Source organism: Molossus molossus, unplaced genomic scaffold (genome assembly GCF_014108415.1).
Source record: "Molossus molossus isolate mMolMol1 unplaced genomic scaffold, mMolMol1.p scaffold_m16_p_15, whole genome shotgun sequence".
NCBI lineage: Eukaryota > Metazoa > Chordata > Mammalia > Chiroptera > Molossidae > Molossus > Molossus molossus.
The window spans coordinates 20,118,171-20,130,405 of record NW_023425350.1 but is presented as its reverse complement, the minus strand read 5'-3'; the positions used below and the strand labels follow the sequence as shown (position 1 = coordinate 20,130,405).

Sequence of the window (12,235 nt, the reverse complement as noted above, 5' to 3'; positions counted from 1 at the left end):
CCCCCCCCCCCATTTATCTTCAGATACAGTGGGAGGGAGAGAGAGAGGAAGAGAGAGAGAAACATCGACGTGAGAGAGACACATCGACTGGTTGCCACCCACACAACCCCAATTAGGGCCAGGGTTAAATTGCAATCGAGGTATGTGCCCCTTAGTGGGAACCAAACCCAGGACTCTCTGGTCCACGGTCCACGCTCTAACAGCTGAGCCAAACGAGCCAGAAGAATCTTCTCTGTAGCTTCTAAAGTCTATTGCTGAGCAGTCTAAATTCTATTGATGTCTCATCTTGACATCAGAAATGCCCTTCATACATTTTTGTTCCTTTTCTTTCTACTATACTAAAATTAATGAGAAAAGAAAAACGAAAGAAATGACACTGAGCCAACAGGGCCTGCTAGACTTGTTCCTGTATTAATTGAGAATCTAGCCACCGGTACTATTGCCTTTTGTGGGAAGATCAGGAGGCTTGGGTGCAAGTTTCATTTCAAATATAATGTGATGAAATAAAGTATGATCATTCTTATCTTAAGAAATTGTATAGTGTTTGAATGAGAGGAATGTTGATAGCTGGTCAATACTTTAAATCATGCTAGTACTATGAAAAAGTCAGAGAGATGACATGAATTTAAGATAACCAAATTTCAGTTTAGGCTGTATTCCTGTAAGAATGGAAATCACTGCTTGTGTTGCTGAAATAAAGGAAAAGGGAATGTCCTGCCTACCCTGGGAAGGTGGGGTGGCTTCTGCCAGGTGCTGGCAGTACAGAATGTTTGGTGGATGGCAAGTGTAGCTCTGGTTTGTTCCAAAGGCTTGGAGTGTTGTTCAGACTGTGTCAGAAGGTCAGACACAGGAAATCCTTTTGATCATTGTATTATTATTGTCACTGTAACGAATTATGACAAACTTGGTGGCTTAAAATAACACACATTTATTCTCTTACATTTGTGGAGGCAAAAGTCTGAAATCAGTTTCACTGGCCCAAACCAAGGTGTTGACAGGGTACCCCCTCCTGAGGCTCATGGAATCGTTTTCCTGGACTTTCGTTGTTCTGTGGCTCGTGTGCCTTTCCTCTATTTTCAGAGTCACAGGGTAACACCTTCAAATCCTCTCTCGCTCTGCTGAGGCCATCACGTTGCCTTCTCTCTTTTGTAGAATATCCCTCTTCCTGTCTCTTATAATAATTCATGTTATTACATTTGGAGCACACCTGGGTAACCCAGGATACTCTTCCCATCTCAAGATTCTTAACATAATCACACCTGCAAAGTCCCTGGTACCATATAAGGTTCAAGGGATTAAGACCTGTATATCTTTAGGACTATTATTTAGCCCACTACAGTCATGAATCCTCCTTTTGTCCTCTTTCCTTGAGAGCCTGTAGTGTGTCCAATACTGTTGTGGTCCATAAAGACATCTAGAGTAATGAGAGTTTACCTCCACCCTCAAGAAAGTTAGTTTAGATGGGGAGACATGTGAATATAATGACTGTAATTCGAAGGCACCACCAGAGAGATTTACAAATAGGGTTTTCACAGTATCAAGGAGGAATGGTTAATCCTTGGTGAGAAACTTGGAAAGCCTAGAGATTGTCCTATGAAAATATTTTAAGTGGAACATTAGCCCTGCAATCCAAAGAAGGGTGATGAGAATAAAGAGTCTAAAAACTGCCATCTGGGGGACAATTAGATAACCTAGAGAGAAGAACATTTGTTAGAGGATATTTATGGAAGAAGAATTATGCTTACTTGCAGTTGCATAGGAGAGAAGAACTAAGATTAATGAGTAGAAATAATAGGGAAGCAGATTTGGCTCCACGTAAGAAAGTGCTTCTCAATACTTCCTCCCAAGATAGAGCGTGCCCATCACGGAGACTGATAGGCAGGAGGGGGTGGTGGTCTGCTGGGATGGGGGCAGATAGCATTTCTATTCTTCAAGGTAGTTTGGGATAGACATCCTCCAAGGAAGATTTCTGAATTACACAAATCAGGAAGATTTCAAAATATTGTGGAGAACTCATAGGAATACTAAATCAGTCATGTTATGCTAGTAATGCTACAGTAACAAAAATACCACAAGACAGGTTAATTTCATGCTCATGCTACATATACCTTTCAGGTTGACTAAGGTCTTTGTCTTCTATTGTCCCCAAGATGACAGACTCCATTTAGAATGTTGCTGGTTGCTAGAGCAGGGAAGGGAATTCTGTAATGTCTCACACTGGCAAGCAGTGAAATACTCCAGCCCCAAGTCATTGCCCTTTGTTACATATACCCCAAATTATTGCCCGGACTAGCGACACAGTCAGTCCTACCACGTATCTTGAGGAAAGGAGAACTAGAAAATAGGTGAATAAAAGTAATGTCCGCTACATTATTTCACTCACCTTCCCACACGCAGAATGCCTCCGTCCTCGTCACACGGGAGATGATCTCCCAACCAAGGATCTCTGGGTGAAGGCTGGAGTCTGCATGTAGTCCACGTGTGGCTCTTGATTGTGAAATTTATGAGCTAAAAAGACCAGTTATCTTCCCCCTGCCACCTGCAACATGACCTGTGCCCGGTGCTGAAACCGGGATAAGATAACCACAATAAACATTTCCATTCAGAAAGGAAAAACATGGGGACAGTAGATATTGACCTGTAGCAATTTTGAAATCCACCTTGGTAAATATTTTTGACAACCCTTTACCCAGTGATGGTCCCTAAAGACACATAGATGAATGAGAATTTGCATTTAAACGCAAGAAACTCAGTTTAGATGGGGACATAGATGGCTGTAATGTGAGAGGTTTAACAATCGCGTTTTGACAGCATCTAGGAGGGATGGTTAAATCTTAATGAGAAACTTGGGAAAGTCTTAGAGATTTGTCTGTGACACTGTGTTAAGTGGAACATTCCTAGATTAGCTCCCATCAGGGTTCTCTAAGAGGGCGGTGTATTCCATTCACTGTAGCCCCTGGCCCCACCCTCAGGCAAGTCTCTCTCCTTGTGGTCTCGTTGGCCACAAATGAGCAGTGGGAGAGGGTGTGAACAGCCTTCTTGGGTCACTTGCTGTCTGTAGATATTTGGAGACCCAAGGGTTGTCTTAATTTTTTTTTTATCCTCACTCGAGGACATCCTTCCATCCTTTGTTCAGACAGAGTGAGAGGGAGAGAGAGGAAGAGAGAGAGAGAGAGACATCAACGTGAAAGGAACACACCGAGTGGCTGCCACCCGCACGACCAACCAGGGCCGGGGACAAACTACAACCGAGGCACACGCCCTTAGCGGGAACTGAACCCGGGTCTCTCTGGACCGCAGGCCGAAGCTCTAACCGCTGAGCCAAACCGGCCAGGGCTGTTTTAAATTTTTTTTAATGTTTTTATTGATTCATGAGAGACACACACACACAGAGAAATATCAATTGGTTGCACCCTGACCAAGGATTGAACCTGCAACCTGGGTATGTGCTCTGACTGGGAATTCAGCTGGCGACCCTTAGGTACATGGGATGATGCTCAACAAACTGAGCCGCACTGGGGCCAGGGCTGCTTTAAGTTTTGATCAATCAGAGACTCTTAGTCTAAACCTATGCTTTCTTTGGTAGTTCAGATATCTCAAAAACTGAATCCGATATCAATTTGATTAAAACCAATCCCATATGCCAAATAGTCATATCCACAGTTCTTTTTAAGACATAGTTCTTAGATTTTCTCCTCCTGATCTCTCTTTTGACTTCATTGAAATGACATATACCTTGAGTTTTCTGGATTTCAGTGGGAGAACCATAATTTAACACATTGTCCTTGAATTATTTTGTCTAAGTGAAAGAATTTGCTTGGTGGAGCACCTGTAATAGGATTTTTGTTTGAACAGCCCGAACCCATTCACAGGTGTTAACTCTCAGTGTAATGGCTCTTGATGTGCTTCTTCAAGCCTGATTTTAATTAAGTTTTGTTTCTCAAATTATCTTTACTGTTGGAGTTGAGAAGCAGTTGTCCCTTTCAATCCTGCTAGATTTTCTATATTTCCTTTTGTTTCAGTTTGCAAAAAGAAAGAAAAAAGCCAATTTTTTATGAGCTCATCTCTTTTTTGCACTTCTTTGTCAAATGCAATGAACACATCCAGCTCCTGTTCTGTTTTCAAATTCTGTATACAAGTTCAATGAGTACATGACAGCCTCCCAAATTACTGTTAGCTGTAGTTTTACCAAATGTTTTGCCATTAGGTGCCTGAATTGCCACCTTTCCAGCCCCCATATCAGTTTCCTTACTTCCCATTGCATGATCTTTTAGCCAAGATCACGGATTTTAGATTGTTTAGGAGTATCCCTTGCACCTTCTGTTATCAATATCTGTACCAGTCAGAATAGGCTAGATTATGTTACAACACTAAACAACCCCCAAATCTCTGTGACCTAAATTGATGAAAATGTACTTCTTGCTCTGGCAAGGTCCTTTATGGGTTGGGAACTCTGCAGAACATCTGCCTTCCATATGATGGTCTGACATTTCACCTCCATATTGATGTTTGCTTCCGTGATTACTCCAACAGTGGAACAATAGGGTGGAGGGTTGAGCCTCAGCAATTAAGAGCTTCCATGTGAGATTAAAATGTGTGACCTCTATTCTAAATTTTTGCTAAAGCAAGTCACATCTCATCTCAAGGAACTCAGGGAAAGGCGATTCCCCAATAGGCCTGAAAGAAAGAAGTAGACAGTCCCGATTCTCTCACATGTCAACTTTGTATTCTTCCAGGTAAGAACATTAAACACACACACACAAACACACACACACACACACACACACACAGTATGTGTATACACTATACATTATAATATATAATGTTAAATATTATACTGCATGATAACATATGCTATATCACATTATAATATATACATTAGAAAATACACATTATTTTATATTTTTATATATACATATGTGTGTGTGTGTATCTATATCTATCTATCTATCTATCTATCTATCTATCTATTTATCTATCTATCTATCTATCATCAGGCTTGAACAAGTAAAGGTACAAATAAGTTGTATAAGCAAGTAGCTCGGATTCCTGGGATGTTCCCTTTGACTGAATAATGGAGAAAAAACTGCTTAAAGAGTTGTTCCACATGATAGTCTGGCATCAGCTACAGCATCATAGTCCCACTCATGGGTGGCCCTGACAGACAGTAAGGGAAGAATGATCTCTTGTTTACGCAGTTATGGCCCCACCGGAAGACAACACTAGTAAGTTGGGGTGCTGCCCTACAGAATGTAGTATGTGCTTAGCCAGCATGTTAAGTAAGGGCTGTTTCTTTTCACTTCCTCCATTATTCCACAGTTCACCAAGGGGAGGAAGGGACCTGGCTCCTCTTGCCCTTGTACCTAACAACCCACTCACATGCATGTTGCTTCCCGTTTCTGCAACTTTGGGCGCTGTTGACTTAGAAGTCTTAGTTTCCAACAAAGGTTTATTTCGACCAGTGGACACAAAATGATTCAATGAATAGGTTGAAAATGTTATTTGGTCAATTTGGATTTCTCATGTACCTGAAACAACAGACAAAGAAGGGGATTATCATACTGTATTGAGTTGTTGATCCTGGTTTTCAAGGGGAAATCGGGCTGTTGCTACACAATGTGGGTAAGGAGGAATATGTTAAGAACTTAAGAGATTCTCTGTTGCATCTCCTAGTGCCTCCATGCCCAGTGGTAAAAGTTAATGGTAGACTATAGCAAACCAATACAGGCTAGTAACTTAGACTTGTCAGAAATGAAATTTTGAATTACCCTGTTAGCTCAAGAAACATTTCTAGCTGAAGGGCTGGCTGAGGGCAACGGGAACATGGAATGGGTAGCGGAAGAAGGAAGTTGTAGAACCTATGATGGACCCGCCGTGAAAACAAGGACTCTAGTAGCTATGGGTATTTTCTTCTGAAGAACCTCCAAAGTAGCTTCCATATCAGTTTCATTTTACAGATAAGAAAACCAAGGTGAACAGAAGTTCAGTAACTTGCCTAAATTCACACAGCTGTCAAGTGTCAGGGTCGAGCTCTAACCAGATATGTCAGACCCCAAAGTCCACATTTCCTCACTTACATTTCAAAGAAGAAACAACAGAAATGTAATTTGAAAGAAGGTAGGTAAATAATTGGTATAAGGAAATGATGGTCTAAGGAAAATGGTTCATGTAGAGTTTCAGTTTCCTGGAAAAATCAAGACAAAACTCAGTAGGATAATTTTGTCAAAATTCCAAATCCTGTGGCAAGGAGCACAGAAGTACTGTAAGGAAGGACACTTTTAGCCAAGGAGCCTTCTAGTGTGAAGGCCAAGTACATCCACCCACCCTCCCCTCCCCAGCAAACCATTTCTGTGCATGTGGTTATTAGGGGGGTGATGCCAGCATTGAGCCCAGCAGTAATCCCACAGAACAGCAACACCATGTGTCTCTCATGCACTTTGTAGTTCTCAAATGTCATACCATAGCTAAGTGAGTACTAGACTAAATGCTTACTTAGGACATTGTGGGGCAAGACTTCAAGGGAATCTGTTAGGCACAATTTTGAATTCTCTTCAGTCTGGGGCAGTGCACAAAAGGATCCAAGACCACAAAGAGCATTTTTGGGTCTCAGTCTATTGCTTGGAATCAGGGCTGCTCCTGGATTCTGGAGGAGCAGGAGGGCACATCTGGAGTGTGTTGCCTGGATGCTCAAAGTTCTGCAGAAGAATTTTTCAAGCTTATGAATGGAGTGTCAATTCCAGACTTAGTCCCTTTGGGACAGCAGAACTCTTTGAGCCTTCTTTAAGAGCAGAGGATTCAGAGTAAAGAAACAGAAAGTTTTAAAATGGGAGGGACATCTTCACAAAAAACCTTTTTCAGTGTGGGAGACACTGGATGTTAATAGCACTGACACGTCTGTCAAATTCTTGTTGCTCTGGGCAAGCTCATGTTTTGGTAGGTGCTCAAACCCTTAAAAAAATTTTTTTTTCTCAAGTACAGTTTACATTAAATGTTATTTTGTATTGGTTTCAGGTGTACAGCATACTGGTTAGACAGTCATATATTTTAGAAAGTGTTCCCCTTATATTTCTAGTATCCAACTGACCCAAGTGACACCATATGTAGTTATTACAGTATTATTGACCATATTTCCTATGTTGTACTTTACATTTCTGTGACTATTCTGTAACTACCAATCTGTACTTATCAATCCTTTTACCTTTAAACCCTTCCCCCTCTGATAACCATTAGCCTTGTTTTCTGCATCTCTGAGTCTGTTTGTTTTGTTTATTTTATTCATTAGAGTCCACATGTAAGTGAAATAATATGGCATTTGTCTGTCTATGTCTGACTTATTTTACTTAGCATAATACCCTCTGGGTCCATCCATGCTGTGACAAATGGTAAGGTTTCGTTCTTTGTTATGGCTGAGTAATATTCCATTGTATATATGTACCATTGCTTTTTTAATCCACTCGTCTATTTATTTTATGTACGTACGTATGTGTTTGTTAATCCTCACCTGAGGATATTTTTCCATTGATTTTTAGATAGAGTGGAAGGGAGGGAGGGAGAGAGAGAGAAACATCCATGTGAGAGACGCATTGATTGGTTGGCTCCTGCATGACCCTGACTGGATCCGGGGACTGAACCCGCAACCCAGGTACATGGCCTTGACTGGGAATCAAACCTGTAACCCTTCAGTATGCAGGCTGAGGCTCTAACCACTGAGCCAAACTGACCAGGGCTCCATTTGTTTATTGATGGGCACTTGGGTTGTCCGTATCTTGGCTTTTGTAAATAATGCTGCAATGAACATAAGGGTGCATATATTCTTTTGAATTCGTGTTTTGGGTTTCTTCAAATATATACCCAGATGTGGAATTGCTGGGTCATAAGACTGTTCCAGTTTTAATTTTTTGAGCAACCTCTATACTGTTTTCCATAGTGGCTGCACCAGTCTGCATTTCCACCAACAGTACACAGCACACCAGGGCTCCCTTTTCTCCACATCCTCACCACACTGTTGTTTGTTGTGCTATTGAGGATATAGCCATTGACAGGGGTGAAGTGATATCTCATTGTGGTTTTCATTTGCATTTCTCTGATGATTAGTGACATGAAGCACCTTTTCATATATCTGTTGGCCATCTGTATGTCCTCTTTGGAGAAGTGTCTCTTCAGGTCCTTTGCCCATTTTTTAGGTGCTCAGAAAACTCGAAAGAGGTAATGCTCCGGGCTGGAAGAGAGCAGCACCCACTCCTGCCTCCACCTCTCCCACTCTGGGGTTTATGCTTACAAACTGGCCCTGGGTTTTCAGCTGGGCTGGGGAGTTGCCATCGCTACATGTCCCCCTCAGGGCAGGGTTCCTTACAGGATAGTTGGATCACCTGCATCAGTGTCACCTGGAGTGGCACAAAAAGGCAGGTTCCTCATATCTAGTCCAGATTCCCTGACATCTGTATTTTTTTTTTATCTTCACCCGAGGACATTTTTTCATTTTTTTTGTACAGATAGAGTGGGAGGGAGAGAGAGGAAAAGAGAGAGAGAGAGAAACATTGACGTGAAAGGGACACATCGAGTGGCTGCCACCCGCACGACCAACCAGGGCTGGGGACAAACTGCAACCGAGGTACGTGCCCTTAGCAGGAACCGAACCCGGGTCTCTCTGGACCGCAGGCCGACGCTCTAACCGCTGAGCCAAACCGGCCAGGGCCTGACATCTGTATTTAAGACGCTTCCTGGGGTTTCTTACACACTAAAGTTGAGACCCACCTTTGCAGAAGCTTCTCCTTGTCACTCAATAGTAACAGTTACATTTGTTGAATGCTTATTATTGAATGCTTATTAAGAGCTTTATCTATATTATTTTACTTAATCTTGACACCATTCCCCAAGGTAAAAGCTATTATTATTTCCAGAATTTTTACAGAAGCCAAACCCGAGGCACAGGAAAATAAGTAACTTTTCCAGGTCACAGTAAATAGTGGAGTGAGGATTTGAACCCAGGGAATCCAAATATAGAAAGCATGTTCTTAGTCACTACGCTTACCCTGTGAATTTACCCTTCTTATCCTTACTTTGACCAAGACAAAATTTTGTAAAGATAAACTTTCCTAAGAGACGAAGGGAAATTTTTATTTCAGAGGGGGATTTCTTTCTTTTTTTTTTTTTTTTATCCTCACCTGAGGACATTTTTTGATATTTTGTTCAGATAGAGTGGGAGGGGGAGAGAGGGAGAGAGGGAGAGAGAGAGAGAGAGAGAAACATCAACGTGAAAGGGATACAGCGAGTGGCTGCCACCCACACAACCCATCCAGGGCCGGGGACAAACTGCAACCGAGCTACATGCCCTTAGCGGGAACCGAACCCTGGTCTCTCTGGTTAGAGCTGACACTCTAACCGCTGAGCCAAACCGGCCAGGGCCAGAGGTGGATTTCTTTATCCCTACATCACAAGACTGTCTGGGCATAGTTGGTTCGGTTGGCATAGCTTCCCTGGCACAAATTCCCCATTGACTCTCTGTCCCTAACCCGGGAGGAGACATGTTGCCCCCACTCTGCTCCAACCTGCATTTCAACCTGTCTCCCTGCTGCCCTGTGGGAACCCCAGCCCGGGTCCGCAGGTCAGTGGCCTTCCTCAGCCGCACAGCTTGGCCCAGCGCGGTCGCTCTGGCCTTCCCACTTAGGGAAGGACAAACAGATCTTTACACCTTTAGGAACTGGCCACTCACATCCTCCTTCGTAGAGAAGCTACCAGGAAAGGACCTTTCCCCACAAGGTGTCGGGCCCACTTTGCAGCCCTAGGTCAGTGTTCTGGGTTGGGGGTCCTTTTCCCTCCCGAGCTTAGCCACCTCTCTCTCAGCGCTCCCCCAGCTGGGAGCGGGGTTCCTTCCTCTTGTGACGAGGGGAATTCTCATCGTCGCAAGGGCGCACGCACAGCCCTTCTCATGTGAGGTCTCGGTGCCATTTGTTGTGCAAGCACCGCGTGTGCTTAAGGAACCTCACTCTCTTTTTGTCGTGTTGATGCACAGCTCCTGATTCTCTTCCCCAGACGGCTGCTGAGCTGGGCCTTCAGCTCCGCCTCCCCTGAGGGCCCGAGGCCCGGTCCCTCTCCCGGCAGTGCCGTCAGGGCCAACCTAGTGTGGAGCCCTTGCCAGAGCCCCGCTCCGTGTCCCAAGCGGGGCGTTTGCACTGGAACTGCGTTGTCACCACGCCCGTGTCCTGCTCAGAAAGAGCTGCCTTGAGATATTTCCTCAAAAAGTCCTCCCTGTCCATTTCTTCCTGAGATGCTCTTAGGTCAGATAGGAGAGGCCAGGCCGCCTCTTTATCATCACTGCTGCTGGAAGGCTTCCCTTCAACATCGTCGGGCTATTGTCATGAAAACCCCATACACTTAAATACCTTAAATAAGAGCAAAATGTACTAAAAACCAACTTGTTAAATTAATTAAGATGGAATATGTTAAATTCTGAGAAATCAATATCCTGACTATTTTCCTGAAAGAAAGCCATGGGCAGTGAAGGAGAGGGTTGGTGAGGCGCGGCTGGGCTCATGATCAAGCCGTCATCTCGATGTATGGGGCATTTCCCCAGGCAAAGAAAGAAATCTGCGACTGTTCAGGCTTTGCAGGTTAGTCAGTGAAGGGAGGTAGAGAGATCCTGGGGAAGGTGGAGCATGCCTTGGGGGCACTGGAGGGCGGGGTGTGTGGGGGGGTGATAAGGAGTGGACCCTGGAGTCAGCCGGCTTGGGTCTTAACCGGCTGCGGAAACTTACCGTGGACAAGTTAAGGAATTGCTGTGTCTCAGTGCTCTTGTCTGTGGAAGGATAACAATCAACCTACTCGGCAGGGCTGTTGTGAAGACTGATGAGTTAATGTGCGTGAACTGCAAAGGCAGTGCTTGGCACAGGGGAAGTGCTAAGTATCAGCTACCCCAAGAAACTGTCCGATAGCTTCTTCAGCATTTAGGAAAAGATCGAAAATTTCCTCTTTTCCTTGGCAAGTACAAAAAATTCCAATCTGGTCTCAGCCAAAGTTGAAATTGTGAAGAGAACCCACTTTGGAAGTGTTTCTTAAGCTCTAATATGCATCAGAATCACCACCTGGTCTGCGGTGGAACCTGGCAAGCGGCAGGTGTGAGAAGGCCCCACATGATGTTGGTGTTTACCAAAACGTTTGGGAACCGCCTCTCTCAATGCTTCTCACTCCAGGGACACATAAATCACCTGGGGTTCTTGTTAAAGTACAGAGTTGGAAGGTTTGAGGTGGAGCCTGGGATTCTGCATTTCTAATGTCCTCTCAGGTGAGGCTGCTGCCTTTGGTCTGAGGACCACATTTTGAATAGCAAGACTGAGGGCAGGCTCTGAAGCCCAGGGAAAAAATGCAGGGAAATCCTGGGGTGGTTGCAAGAGGCAATGAGGAGTGGAAGAGTTGAAATAAGCTGTAGACAACCTAGCTGAATGCAGAATCACCTGACATACACAGGCAGCTGCAGTCCTGGGTTCCACCCTAGACTTACTGACTCAGAATCTCCAGGGAAGGACCTTGGGGGTCTGCATTTTTTTAATAAGCATTCCAAGTGATCTGTATGAGACAAGATTAGGAAACACTGACAGTCAGTCTACAGGACAATGCCCAGAAGAAAGACAGTTAAAAACCCACTAAAGTAGATTAAAACTTTGACCTTGCAATGGAAATCTGAAAATTACATATGATATCAGGGCGGTTTCCCCAGTCAGCTGTAATTGTTTCTCTCGTTGCTTGAAGACATTTTCCATTTTACTGAATACTCGTTCAATGGTTTACAAGCAAAATTTGCATTGTTTTATGGCTTTAAGTTCAGAAGACGATTGGAAAACTTTGGAGAGGAAAGTTGCGACAAAAGATTGGAACAAAATGCCTGGATAAATGTGAGTTTCTGAAAAGTGTGAGTTCGCAGAAAAACGGAATTAGCAAATGAAACATTGAATGCCTAGCACACGTTGTATTGGGAAATAAGGGAAACCCTGGTAAGCTCTGGATTTTCATTGTGGTCTTTGAAAAATCACCGTTAAACTTTAAACACCAGAAAAATGTCTTCAGGCAAGCTTTGCAAAGTTGAATGTCTTGATTAATGGGGTAGCCAATTTCACCATGTTAGGGGCTACAGAGATGTTTATAAATGTGATCCTGAAAACAAAAGTAAGATGAAGCGAGGTTCTACCTCAAAGAAGCTCCCTTTGCCAAGCTCAGATTGGGGAGTTGATCTTCTGAGGAA

General features: G+C 43.7%; 1 pseudogene; it reads right to left on the bottom strand.

The window, feature by feature from the left end:
- Nucleotides 1–10,106: 10,106 nt before the first annotated feature.
- LOC118631133 overlaps nt 10,107–12,235 on the bottom strand; it is a 30,267-nt pseudogene continuing 28,138 nt past the window's right edge.